This window comes from Argiope bruennichi, chromosome 6 (genome assembly GCF_947563725.1).
Source record: "Argiope bruennichi chromosome 6, qqArgBrue1.1, whole genome shotgun sequence".
Lineage (NCBI taxonomy): Eukaryota > Metazoa > Arthropoda > Arachnida > Araneae > Araneidae > Argiope > Argiope bruennichi.
Genome location: NC_079156.1, coordinates 9,297,974 through 9,311,779, shown reverse-complemented (window position 1 = coordinate 9,311,779; position 13,806 = coordinate 9,297,974). Strand labels below are relative to the sequence as shown.

The following is a 13,806-nucleotide window of genomic DNA, read 5'->3' as shown; positions in this document are numbered from 1 at the left end:
ATTCAAGAATTAATTCTAGAATTCTGGTACACATCTGGCAATATCTATTTAATTTCTGGAGTTTTTTTAATAATCATAATCGCATACACACTGAAGAATGGACTTCCCGTCGGCAGGTGTCATCGAAAATTCTGGAGAAATTCGCACCTTCGGTTTAAACGCCGCAATCAGATTTCGCCTATTAGCATGTTTGATTTTAATTTGTCTTCTTCTTAGAAAGCGATAAATGAAAAGAAAACATTTTAGCAATTATATTGTATATGTACTTCTTATACTGGAAAATAAGAGATGCTTTTTAAGTCAAAAGAAGGAATCGACAACGGAAGTGGCATTTAAGAAATGCTTTATGGCGTCCTGGAATAGGGGTAGCGCCTCTTCCCCGTGATCTGGGCGTCCTGGGTTCGAGTCCCGGTTCGGGCATGGTTATTCTTTCTCTGCTCTATCTATGAGTTGTGTTGGCGCTACTAAAACAAGAGACGTACCCCCTACCGGCTTAAATCACCGTCTTCGTAACAGTGGGCTTTTCTAAGTGCCATAAGAAACAAACAAACAGGAAATGCTCGGTGTTCCAGGCTGCGACATCTTAGATGAAAGAGGATTTCATTCTCTTCAAAGACTCACCGAGAAGGATCCTTACCTCCAAGGTAAAGCGGAGATCCGTCCCATACAACACAGACCAGCGGCGGTGCTTCCACCACGAATTTTCATATGTTAAACTAAAATTACTCATTTCTCCTCCCAAGAGATTGCAATCTAACACAACCATTTCCTTTTGTTAGGAGAGAGGGGCCACAACAATATAGTGCATTTTTACGATTCGCAGTTTAATAAAGAGATGGTACAATCTTTGCGATCATCGAGCTTGTTTCACGGAGTTCAGTTTTGTTAAATTAAATTGAAACGAAGAAAGATCGATTTTACTTCTGGATATATGGAGAACTTCTGTATTATTTGTTGTTCACCTCTATTTATAACGCAGGAGAATATGAGCCCACATGTCTTGACAGGATAGATCATTAGACTAGAGCGACAATATCTTGCGCAGATATATTCTGGAATGTAGTAATGTGTACTTCCCGCACAATTTTTTGAAATCTTATCTATAAATTTTATTAATTAAAAACTTGGCAGTATTTTGATGTCTGACCACAGTAGTCGTCGAAAATGTTGTAATTCAAGAATGAATTTTACACACTTTTATTTAGAAGAAATTGCAATTTTAATGATGCCAGTTTTTTTTGTATATATTAATACATTTATAAAAATATTTTTAAATTTATATTATAACAATAGATTTAATTGTTGATATAAAAATCAGATGGTTTTCATAGTTGCCACAAGTATATCATCCTGAATTCTGATGAAAATCTAAATATACGGTTTGCTCTCCCACGATAAGTAAATTTCTATTTAAAGTACGCTCATAATAAAATCTGAAAAGCTTAAATTTCTGGTATTAAAGGTTTAAAAAACTATGTTGAAATTCTTTTAAAGTATAGCCATTTTTAAAAGCTGTTGCTCGTTTTTGTTTTACTAATGTATGCATGAAAATGGATTATCCTTTTTATAGCTTGAAAAATTGATTTTTTAAGGAAGTGCAACTGAATTTTTACTGAATCAGATAAAATAATTATTGAATAATCTTTTGAGAAATAAAGTAAATTTTGAAAAAAATTATATACTGTACATTTCACTGTTGATTCAGAATTCTACATTTTATTGTTATATTTTTAATCATTATGTTTAATTTCAAAAAGAAAGTTAGGGTATTAGTTGAAGTTCATTTGAATTTATTTCGATGTAAGGCTCACATTTTAGGGGAAATGATGGAAAATCACGAAGATGCGTAACACATCAAACAAAACAGTCTTCCATAATAAAACGAATTATTCATTGATTAAAATTTAATGTTTAAAAATGCTTCGCCTAGGAAACCGCTAACGGCAAGTTACATGCAACCATTAGTTCATGAATCTAGCAACACTTGCTTCTAAAACTAAATGGTAGCCAAAAGCAGCTAATATGCACATACGACGAGCATTCTTGAAATATATGCAAAATTTTATTATTTTAACATTGAGTTTCCTGTTAAGTAAACTTCTATACCTTTCTTTCAACAACGCAGCTCGACAGTTAGTGATATTTACTATATTTAAGAACGAATACGTCAAATTGTTGATTCTCTGTCGGTTTTGCCTATTTGAAAATAAGTGGAAGCACAAGGAAATGGATAGATGAAATTACGTATGAGAATTTTCTCAAATTACATCTTATCTGATGTCTGTCTAATATATGCATAAAATATGTAGGCGTAAAATTATCCGAGATTGCTATTCCCCGCGGCTCAGTAGAGAGTGATGATTACGGGCACGGGACTATTTTGAACATATCATGTCCCTAGAGTCGGGGAAGGGGTTGGACGTCCCTTACGAGTCTTATGCCAGTTCGAAGAATTCGTCAGTGGCGTAGCTGGATAGTGATTATGACAACGATCCATCACATTCATCTTTTCGGTACTGCGTGATCGGTTGCACCGTGCATCGGTTGAGAATGGTCGGTTGCACATAACTGTATTTCGGCACCTTTTCTGTTTAATATCTGATCAGCATCGGAATTTCTGCATATCTGAATCAACTCTATCTATGTCTGATTCGGGCGACAGGAGTTCTGATTTATAAATATATGTTCCGAATTTTAGATCATAGAGTGAAATGTCTCAATCTATTTTTGTGGAAACTGTTTAGAATGCAATAAGTGGGAGTATACTAAATTATGTTGCCTCCAAATATAAATATACAATATTGCCAAAAAATATATAGATAATTGTGAAGTGTTTTTTTAACATTTTTCCTATAGAAAATGTTTTAGTAAACTGTAAAGATAAAAGAGAAATTTATTAGGTCTACCTGATAGTATGTGCTCTGAGAATTCCTAAATGGATGCATTCTTGTGCCACATGTGCTGACCATTCATGTTATTTTACTTTTTTTTTTTTTTCAAAATTGCAAAAACATGCAATCTTTACATCCCATTACTTTTACAAGCATTGACCCTTCGGGTTAATTATTTTAAGAATTCTTTTTAAAATGAAATTCAGAACTTCTTTTTGGGAAACTCATATTACAAGAATTAGCCACTTTTAGAGACCAAATATTCTCCGGCAATAAGGATTGACTTTTCGCCTAAATTAAAAACATATTTTTGATCGATAACTCAGAATTATTTTAACGTTTTATCTGAAACTATTTTCTTTCATCTTCTCAAAACTATTTCAGTTTAAAGTCTACAATAATTAGTAGTTAAATTAAGGACATTTTAATGGAATTTAACAGCTGAAAATGGAGCTATAAACAACCAAGTTTTTTAAAAAACATTGTTTTTTTCTTAGTTCATTTCTTTTACTATTTACTAGGTATTATTTTGAGATATTTCCAGTATTAATTTCTTTATTTTTGATGGCATCATTAAAAATTTAGATTTTTCTGATTCACTGAAGTATCTAAATTTTCCACTGATCCTGTCATTTTCAGCATAGAAAATATTTCAATCGTACTTATAACAAATGTTAATGGATGATATAATCTTCATTGATAGCAGGTTAATTAACATGTATTTACACATTAAAATGCTGAAGAAATATCTCAATCGAATGATACGAACTCCATAGCAGAATTAAATATGTGTGTATAAAAATGAAGGTATAAACAGCAACAACAAAAACATTTCAAAACTGAAACTTTTAAAACTGTGATTTTCCCAGACATAATGTGTACAATACTATTAAAAATATCAGTCTGAAATTTGGCATGCATGTAGTTTATAATGCTGTCTAGGGATGAAGTAAAATATGCATGTAGTGTTGAATCATTGTAAACTTATTCACCTTTTAAATTCCATAAAGAGTTAGGATTTTACACTAAAGTTAATGTAATTTACAAGAATATTGGACTATTCGTAAAATTTTGCTTTAATCTCCAACCAGTACATCAATGATCATATATGTATCGAAGAATTCCGGTCATCTCTTTTTGATCAAGAGTGCACGAAAAAAGGTTAGTTGTGAGGTAAAAATTTCTTACTTTCCACAAATACTTAAAAACTAACTTATAAAATATTGTTGTACTATATATTAAGTTTTTGCCCAAACATCATTTGAAAATAGAAAAGCGTTGCTTCATATTATAATATTTAAGAAAAAGTATCCGAATGTAATCGGATACTTTAATTTCAGTTGCATCGCGCATGCATAAACTGCCATCAGTCGTATCTTTAATAGTATTTTAGAGTTTCAAATTGTAATAGACATTTTAGCCTCTAGTTTTTCTGTTCATTGTGTTTCTAAACATCTGTAATGGCATTAAATCACATTATCAGATCGATATTTTCATAAAATAGCGCCGGCGCAAGTATTAATATAATGGGTTCTTTTAATAGCAATTACACATTTCTCTCCCCCCCCCCTCCATTATCTGATGCTTTATATGCAATGCAGTAAAATTTAAATAGCAAATAAACATTTCTAAATTTTCTTAATCTTTGAGTCATTCTTTTCTCTGCTACCAGTGGATTGTTTAAGAATTTCCAATCAAGTTTCCAAAGTTGCTTTAGTTCCTTCCGTTATTAAAATGAATATCTCTCATTAAACTGGCGTTTTTTTAAACTTATTTAGAGATTCAGAGTATCTGCATTTTGATAGCTCATTAAAAACTTTTTTTGCGAAGGTGATTTTGTACAATAATTTATTACACGCCAGAAAAGATTTATAGTATACTTGAATAAGCTGCAATTTAGAATATTCGTGTTTTCGATGTTCATTGATTTTTTTTGCATGTTTTGCAATCCATTTTTCCATGCGAAAAATGGATTAAAAATTTAATTCTTCTTTTTTTCAACATCTGAACATTTTTTATTGAAACAAAATATGATGTACACGAGAAGTTAAAATTCCTCGAAGCAACAAAAATGCGTCTTTAAAAAGGCGCATTCAGTGAATTTTAGTTGAAAATACGTGAAGCATATATTTATAAAACTGATTAAACAAGTTTCGAAAATTCGTTCCTTGAAAATTTTTTCTTTGCTAATTTTAATTTGAGTTATTTTTTTTTTATTTTTTTAATCTTTGCACTCATTTTCTTGTTTTATTTTTAATGCAATCCTTTTAGTATTTCTTTTACTTTTAGAATGCTATTTCCCATTAGTATTTTTTTTATATCCTTTTTAAAAGGAGAAAATTTCTGAGAAAATGTAAGGCGATATTTACTTTTTCTTTCGAATACGAAAATAAAATATTGATTTGAATAAATTGTTTTGAAAATTCATTTTTACTTGAATTGAAAATAGCGAGTGTGTGAGTGAAAATTTATTTGGCATATAAAATATATTTTTAGACTCGTATATTTGTAAAAATGTAATTTTGATTCTGTAAATGAAATAAAAGAACTTATGTAAATTTCCATTTTTACAATCGTCAGAAAAAGAAAAAAATGGCGCTGTTTTTCGCTTTTTTTCTTCACATTTTTATATTTTGAAATCCGTGCATGGAAAACCTAGGTTTCTCGTCATATGTTCTTAATAACTGAAAAACGCAAATCACTGGATAGACGAAGTGCATTTAAAACTTTTAAGTAATTAGATTACTAAAATTTTATAAAGCTAATTAGAAATAGCTTTTAATGAGCTTGCAATAATTAAATCTATCACAAACTAAATTTTAAAAAATTAATCCCTGCCATAAACATTTGAGAATTCTCGAGATTGTTGATTTTTAGTTTTAATTAAAGCTTCAGAGGCTATATATCTATGACCAAGTATCTTTGATTGAATATACATTTAATAGCATCTGTGAACTTTTTCTAATACTTGTTTAGACAGAATACACTTAGATATGATTTAGAGTTCTTTCTCGATTGTAGCTGACCGAATCTCACAACATGGATTACTGCGTTGAACAGTAGAGATCTGAGTCACACAATATTATTCGCTATTGTGTAATAACGATGTTGCAACTATTGTACTAAATAACTCTTGATTGTTCAATAACTGCATGTTACTACATATAAGAATTAAAAATAAAATTTCTTCTTTAGAAAAACGATATTTTCAATTTTCGGAAAGGCAATCCTTTTTTTTTTTTTTTTTTTTTTTTGAAGCATCAAATATCTTTTGTATTTGACCATTTCAACAAATTTATTACATTGATCTGCACTCTTTTAGAAAAAAAAATTTAATTTATTTACAATTTCAAAAATTTGAAAAATGATCAGCTTAAAAAATATCGTCAATAACATTAACTTTGTTTAGTACATTTTGTACCATAAAACTACAATACATGCCGTGCATTATTCTATTAGAGTGTATCGATGGTTCTGGTCATCTAGTTGTTTCATCAAAAGTTTCTCCTAACTCAAATTTTAATAGAGTTACCACATCTAACGGTTCTATCACCTCGTATCAGAAGAGTTTTCAGTGTTAAATCTGGAAGGACAAATATTGCAATAATAAAGGATAGGAATTTTGTCAACCTCATCCATCGCGCATCGGCATCGCGTCCTTTCATGTTTAGAAACGTTCGAACAAGACAAGAATAATCCTATTCAGACATAGAAAGGGGCGGCTTGTTTGTTTTAATAAATATTAGAATTTCACCATCTCCATGGATACAATCAAAAGTCAAATTTAAAGTTTTGAAGCAAAACATTTTTTATTTCTGTTTAAAGTTTTAAAAAAAAACCTAAAGGCAGGTATCTTTTTAATTTTGCGTCGTCGTGCCTCATACATCCTTGCAAAATGGCGGCGCAGGCCTTGAGTAGCTCGATATGGAAGTTAAATTAATCGGCTTATTCTTTCCTTCCGTAAGAATAATTATAGCTATGACCAATCTACGATGGGTAGTATGCATATCGATTGATCTTTTTCCTTGGCACTGAATTCGAGAAAAAAGGCATTACAGTTTAATATTTTTAATAATAATTTATAAATGAAAGGAATAAAATAGAATTAATAGAAAAATGCTACTTGTTAAAATGCTAATAAAATTATACTTTCAGACACAGTATTGTTTCAAGTATATTTATTTATTTATAACATACAATGCAGTTTTGGCTCTTTGGCTGCAAACAAAATATATATATATTTTTTCAAATTAATGAAAATAGTCTTTAAATTAACACCATTTAATGCAAAAAAGAATTTTTCCTTTTAATGCAACTGCAACTTTAGCTTATATTTTATAATTCTTTATTACAAACATTTTAGAATCATGCAATCAGTTTTTCTCAAACTTCTTTTAAGTGGTTCTACTGACATGGAATTAAAATTTAAAAAGAACTATCGATTAACAGATAATTAAATTTTGAAAATATTATAGTTTTATCATCGAGAACACACAACTTTCAAACATAAAATTTATAAAAGGGAGTGATAAATCAATTACAAAATTCCACTTACCAACTTGGAGAAAAGGAAATTAAAAGTTTTTGATAAATTAACAAGAATACGTCATATAATTACCAAATGAAAAAACTTGTTCTTGTTAGAATTTTAAATGAATATTTTTTATACTTCATAATTACGCAAAAAAATATTTTTCAAAAATTATTTCAGTTTTGATAACTGATTTTGATATCATTTCATTTGCTAATTTCCAAAAATGAAATCCATTTTTTTCTATTATCTGAATTTTTTCTCCCTTAAGGGAATTTCGTATTAAAAAAATAAATTAAAATACTTTGAATTTTTTTAAATTTTTTATTTTATCTGTTATTTTATGAAACACGTAGTTTTTATTTAAATTTATGTCTGTCACGGTTTAAGAGTTAAATGAACTTCTGAAAAAAAATTGCAATAATTTAAGGCAAAATTCTTTCGCTGTCTCTTTTTTAGAATTTCTTTTTCACTTTTCTTCAGATGAATTTACTGGGAAACACTTTTTTCTCGATATTCAGCCGTAGTTTGAAATCTAGCTTATTCCACCTTACTGTTTATTTGAATGAAAATTTTTCATCTTAATCCTATTGTTGTTTGTACACAAAATTTCAGAATGATAGTCTAAGCTCGACGGGGGAAAATGAATTTCATATCACATCCTAATATCTTGAAATTTATTAACATGTCTTCAGCAGTAAATTTGCAGTTTGGATCTCTGTGGTATCCAAGAAAGCTAGTTACTATTAATTTGAAAGATGAATTTATGATTTTCTACCCTTTTTCCCATTTTCTCTCTATTTCTGTTTTTTTAGATTAATCCATTTTAAATCCAATATTTTCATTCCTCGTTATTTCGCAGATGTCAGGTCATAATATTTTCGTTTTTTAAAATTGCTTAATGAACTGGAAAACCTCAAGAACCATTTTCAGAGGTTGAATGCAAGTTTTGGAACATTGTTTTTTTTTTATTGTATAATTATTGCAAGAAAATGAAAGAAATAATCAGATGAACTAACCCCCCCCCCCTGGCAATCATTTCTTTCAACACAAATTCAAAGCAAAAGGAATAGTTAGAATTATAACTATTCGTAAAGCCCTGAAGTAAAAGAATTATTGATAGAGATAAGGCAGAGGTCAGACGTGTACCGATGGTCTAATGATCCGGTTTTAATCTGATTTCCTTGGCTTTGCTACTGTGTTTAAAAGATAGTTTATCAATATAGAGAAAAACCCTAAATGAATTGTTATTTGAAACCCTAATTCAATCTTAGTTTACTCTTACTTGGATGAAATTAATATAAAACGCATTATAATTTAATAGCTATAAATATATTATTATATTTATATCCATAAAAATATTTCACTTCTGCGGCCTCCGAAATAAAAATGTTTTATTTAGCATCAAAATCTTGTAGTATCTACAGTAATGGATGGATTATGTGATTTCACTTCGCATACGCAAACAACTAATACGGTTTCAGCCTTCTTTAATAAGAGTTAAATATGAATTTCAGTTCAATGTTATCCAAAGAAGGAGAAAGCGAATTCAACGTGCAAATGAGTCTCACTAAAATAAGTCCTGAAAGATATCCAGGATGAAAAAGATCTGATTGCACGCAAAATTGCGTTTATTGCGTTTATGAGGAAGAAACGTGAATGTGAATATAAACGTACCTTAGATAGTTCCAAATGTAATATATATTTTGACCTACGATTGCATTAGTATTTCAAATGTGCATGAATGACTTCAGAGCAAGCTCCGATGTATCGAAGTATTGATTATTTACGTAACAATAAGCATGTTGCTAAGTTTAAAAATTCACACACACACACACACACACACACACACACACACACGCTTTTCCTTATACTTTTAAATCTCATTTGCTGTTGAACATGTCTTAATAATGCCTTCATTATACAAAAAAGGAGACTCTTTTCTGAGCAACCAATTTTATTCTGCATTAATTAAGATGAAAGTATCAAAAGAAAATCAATTTCAGATTTTGATTAATCTGTAAAGTTTTTATGATAAATGTGCTACGAGTGTATTAATAAATCTAAATAATTTGGTTTCGAGATTCTTTTTTTAATTTTGAGATGGTTATTTTCTCTTTTTTTATTAAAAATAGTTATTTATTTTATTTGATTACTGAATTTGTCTTTTAAATGCTTATAAAATAAAGAGAAAAAATAGGCAAAAAATATGAAATAATTCGTGCACATTAGATCTGTGATTTGTTATAACTGATTATTATCCACAGCAATCAACATCCAAAACGAATTTTTAAAAGAGACAGCAATTACAATTAAGTCAGTCCTTTCACCTGCACCAGTTGAGTCAATCCTTTCTATAGCGGAAAAACATCCAAAACGATTTTTAAAAAAGACAGCAATTACAATTAAGTCTATCCTTTCACCTGCATCAGTTAGGTCAGTCCTTTCAATAGCAGAAAAACATCCAAAACGATTTTTAAAAAAGACAGCAATTACAATTAAGTCTATCCTTTCACCTGCATCAGTTAGGTCAGTCCTTTCAATAGCAGAAAAACATCCAAAACGATTTTTAAAAAAGACAGCAATTACAATTAAGTCTATCCTTTCACCTGCATCAGTTAGGTCAGTCCTTTCAATAGCAGAAAAACATCCAAAGCTATTTTTAAAAAAAGACAGCAATTACAATTAAATCAATCCTTTCACCTGCATCAGTGCGCGATAACAGAGCGCGAGAGGTGTTCAGGTGAGAGTTATTGTGTTGATCGTTGACCCGAGAGATAAAAGCAGCACTTCGACGATAGGAAACTCAAGTGTTCAAGACAATAAAAGTTGATCAGTCCTAAGATATTTACTTTTTAGAAAACAGATGGACAGAATGTTTCACTTCAGCAAGACATAAGGTAAGAAGGACTCTTATGAAACTGATTTGGCAGAAATTTATCGTTACTTATTTTTATAAAATTATATTTACCTTAAATTCGTAATAACTATTTCGAAACTTTTCTTCTTGATGTACAAGTTTCTAAACTGATAAGGGACAGAGGTTAAAAGTCTTAAAATAGAATTTAATTAATGCATACTCTTCTTTAAGAAATGAAATATCTAGAAAATCTTTTAGTTTGTCAAGCATTAATCGATGCATTTAAATAGCTGTTTTAATACATTGTTGTCCTATAGCACTTTTATTGTGCTTAAAACTATTCTCTGAAAAGAATAATGAAAAATTCTTGAATGAACAATTATATATATATTTTTTTTATTATTTTCACTAGTACGCTTTATTTATTTTCATGTTAAGATAGAATTTTGTATCAAATTTTCACTCGGCTCCACATGAACTGGAGATTTGAAATGCTATTTTAATTAAATATTTTAATGACTTTGGATCTATTAATTTTTAGTTAATATATTGATTTCATTAAAAATGGATTGCATGGCACTGTTCTCATCTAGAAATTTTCAGAAATACTAATTTTTACTATATAAGTTTGTATAATATTTGTCATCGGGAGTTAAAGACAAAAAAGTTGAAAATAATCCGAATAAAATAATCTTGAGCAGCATTTTAATAAAGCTATAAATAATGAAAAATAATATTTTTTACAAAATCAAGAAATAAAAAAAATTCTAATTTAAATTCAAAAAAAAATTCTAAACAAATTGAGATACATTGTAACCCTCAGGAAGAAATTTTGGATATTCATTGAAATTTGAAATATCATAAGAAATAAAAAGAAATCTACAGTCATTCATTATTTAACAAATAACAAACTATATAAGTGTGATTATAACTTTATTTTATTGACAGTGTTTCAATGTATGACTTACGATTTTGTGATTTTTCTTCTGACGTTTAGATTTTTCAAGAAATTATATTTCGTTTTTAATACACTTATAAAACCGTCTTTTAAAGATTTTTTTAAAAATATTTATTATTTACTTTGATTTGATTCATTTTTATTAAGGCACAATTTTGCGCTTGATTTGTTTGCCATTTTGTAAAGAATTAGGGCTTTGAAATTTTTCACATTTATGTTTCTAAAAGACAACAAAATAATAATAATATTTTTGTAATTTAATGATAAGATAATCGATTCATTTAGTTCAAGTCGGCTGCTGTGGAACTGGCACAACCTCGCAAATTATCCGGGAAATATTCATCTCAAAATCCTAAAATTGTGATAATAATCATTTAGGTATTAAAATCTTGAAAGTATAAAACAAGAATTATAAATAAAAAAAATCTACTTATTGATTCATTTTTCAAAAAGTATTTTTAGAAATAGTGTTTAATTTTAAGGGACTAAATTATCTTCCGAAATATATTTAAAATAAGGTTTGATGGTTGACATAAGTGACATAAAAATATGAATGATGAGTTATTTATTGATCAATTAAAATTATTTTTCACGATATGATATTTTTTTAGCTATATACAATACTAGATTCATCTCCCTTGCGTGCATTCTACTTACAGGCTCTTCAACTGTTAAATGCCGAATGGCTTTTATTTCCCTCTTTCTTGAAAGAGTTTAGCTACAATTTCTGCCATGTCTCGTATGACTCATGGGTTCCTTCCTGCCGATGGAATTTTTTTTAATGTATCCCTACATTTGTAAAAGTGTTTCGCATTAATTTGTTTGTTGTTGTATGAGTATCTGAATTCTATACTTGTTGTAAATAAGCATTTAAAAAATTCAATATTTCTTATGGTGACAATTGGTATATTTTATAATCTGATAGTAATGTTCACCCATGCTTAAATGGAGGCACAATCATTATTTTTTTTCTAAAAAATAATTTATGAATAGAAAATCCATTGTAATCAGTAGAGCTTTATTCATAGCTAGCCGCCTTTGGCGACCAGCCGGTTCGCCAATCTTAATGTTCGTTTAAATTTTAATAATTAAATAGGTTGAACCGGAGTTTAACCCCCTTCTTCGCCAAGTTGCGATAACGCTCCAAAGCTGGCAATCTTTATTATGCACTATAATTGAACATCTGCTCCTTTGCTTTTGAACATTTCGCAAGGTCGTTGTTGGCGATTTTTAAAAATTGCTCCAAGCAGGAGGTTAAACTCCGGTCGTACCATTAAATATTTTACGCAATTCCAACTTTAATAGATTCTTCGGCAAAATATTTTAAAACTTCAAATTTTGATAGTCATATAATTCACTCATAATATTATAAAGGCCTTCAATCATAGTCTGATATGTATCTCTCTAATTTTCTGTTACCCCTCGTAGGAATTATGCTTTAAATTAAAGTGTAAATGATTAATCTGCAATTAATATAATAATATTTTTTACTGAAACAAAGCATTTTTTTAATACTATGATTACTGATAATAGAGTCACTGAGCGTTTAGACTTTATGGGCACTAAAGAATATCTTTCTTAATTTATGTAATATCTCAAGAATTTGTCAACAAAAATTTCTCAGATTCATCATGAACAGATCGATTCATTAACAATGTTTCATTTTAAATGCATCAAACACTAAAAAAATAAAATGAATCGTTTAAAATAATCGGTCGAAAACAGATTTAAAAAAATACTTAAAAAACGATGTACTTAAAACTATAAGCATATACAAAAAATATATAACTAACATAAATACAATTTACTTACAAAAGCATACAACTAACCTAAAAGTAATTTAAATCGTCCGTTGAAAATGGTTGCCATGCCAACAATCAGAACACAGCGCGCATGCGTGAATTTTCGTCGCCTTTTACGGTAACGCAAATGCGTGAATTTTTCTACTCCAGTTGGGGTAACGCTATGCAGATTATACATTTTTAATTTCCTTTATTCTGTGTTATTTTAATTCAAAAGTACTTCAGAATGAATCTGAAACATGGATTAATTAACAATGTTTAATTTTAAATGCATAAAACATTAAGAAAATAAACAGAATCGTTTGAAATAATCCGCCGAAAAATGTTAACCCTAGCCTCAATTCTGTTGGGAGAAAAAAATAACTGAAAGTTGGCGGTGGGGAAAATGGAAGATTTTTTAGGCGGGAAAGTTAGTTTTTAACTAATAATTAAAATTCTAATTAAAATTTCAAAAAAATTGACCCCAGGTGCACATTCCCGACCTCTAAGGTATACATGTACCAAATTTGATAGCTGTATGTCAAATGACCTGACCTGCAGAGCGCCAACACACACACACACACATTGAGCTTTATTATAAGTACTAGCCGCCTTTGGCGACCAGCCGGTTCGCCAATCTTAATGTTCGTTAAAATTTTAATAATTAAATATTTTATGCAATTCCAACTTTAATAGATTCTTCAGCAAAATATTTTAAAACTTCAAATTTTGATAGTCATATAATTCACTCATAATATTATAAAGGCCTTCAGTCATAACGTGAT

The 13,806-nt window shown here is 29.2% G+C and overlaps 1 protein-coding gene across 6 annotated transcripts in view; it reads left to right on the top strand.

The window, feature by feature from the left end:
- Window positions 1-13,806, top strand: part of LOC129971045 (uncharacterized) — a 183,808-nt gene that overhangs the window by 56,849 nt on the left and 113,153 nt on the right. Inside the window, exon 1 of one of the 6 annotated variants that reach the window (XR_008784749.1) lies at window positions 10,203-10,322. The exons of the other annotated variants lie outside the window; for them this stretch is intronic. The gene's annotated coding sequence lies outside the window, so the exon portion shown is untranslated. Of the gene's footprint in view, window positions 1-10,202; window positions 10,323-13,806 lie in introns of those variants that run through there. 6 annotated transcript variants of the gene reach the window in all.